Source organism: Nannochloropsis gaditana, assembly GCF_000240725.1.
Source record: "Nannochloropsis gaditana CCMP526 unplaced genomic scaffold scaffold467, whole genome shotgun sequence".
Classification (NCBI taxonomy): domain Eukaryota; class Eustigmatophyceae; order Eustigmatales; family Monodopsidaceae; genus Microchloropsis; species Microchloropsis gaditana.
In genome coordinates this window covers 19663-20744 of record NW_005803486.1, presented here as the reverse complement: position 1 = coordinate 20744, position 1082 = coordinate 19663, and positions in this window count along the sequence as shown.

Genomic DNA, 1082 nt, shown 5'->3' with positions numbered 1-1082 from the left:
ACTTTGGAGGATGCGTACGAGACGTGCCGACGGTGAATGTGAATAGCTGGCGGCCGGGAGGGATACAGCGCAGGAAGGCGGGCTTGGAGGGGGGAATACATAGGAGGACGCACTATGGCGACAGGCATCGATCCGCGCGGACAAAGGGAGTACATGGCAAGAATCCAATGTCAAGAGAGAAACTGATATGTGTGAGGAAGATGTGTGTGGGGAAGAAAAATGACAGGGAGGATGAGGCTTCCACGGAGGAATGAGGAGGGTTGGGTGGTGGGAGAGGAAAGGACTGAAATTAGAAACAACCGATCGGGAAACGTGAATAGAATCAATCTATTGCAATAAAAGCGACGATCGATGGTCGTAAGAGTCGATAACGTTGTGTGTGACGCTGGATTCAAATGGATGTGCGTTTGCCGTCCGGGGAGGTTAGCCGGATGACAAGGTCGACGCGTTACAAGAAGCATTGGGAACTGCCTCCCAGGAAAAGTGCAAACCAATCAGAAAACGCCTTTGTCGTTGTCACATTCCCCTGCTTGTTGCATATATGCGGGCGCTGACGTCTGTTTTTTCCATAATGGGAATGTCGAGCTCCACAGCACTGACACTCGCTAAGGATCTACAGCGATCGACGTGTACTACGTGAAGCAATTTGGTGTCCAAACACCCGACGCACAAGTCTTTGGAAAGCGTGTCGAAGGACATCAGGCTGTGCGTTTGAGTCCTTGGAAGCAGGTGGTAGTAAGCAGGCGCGCTGGCGCGCTTCAATCCGCCTTGATGGTCCGCTATGTTATACACACGCTTTCCTCCCCCTTCAGTCCAATAAATGATCCTTAAATATTTGTTTGTAAATTGGGGACGGGGGGGGTCATCGGCTCAGGGAGCTTGCATAGTGGGAATGACATGAAGTTAGAAACACCAGAGTTTCCTGAAGTCTAAGGCGTGAAGGCCGCGCATGTAGGTATTTGTGTCGCCCCGGCCATTTGTTCTTTCGTGTCTTTCCAATACGCTTCGCACTTCCGGCCTTAAATCCCGCATCCACAGCTCGGAATGTCCTTGATGCTCCATCCCTGGCGTCGATGGAGGCG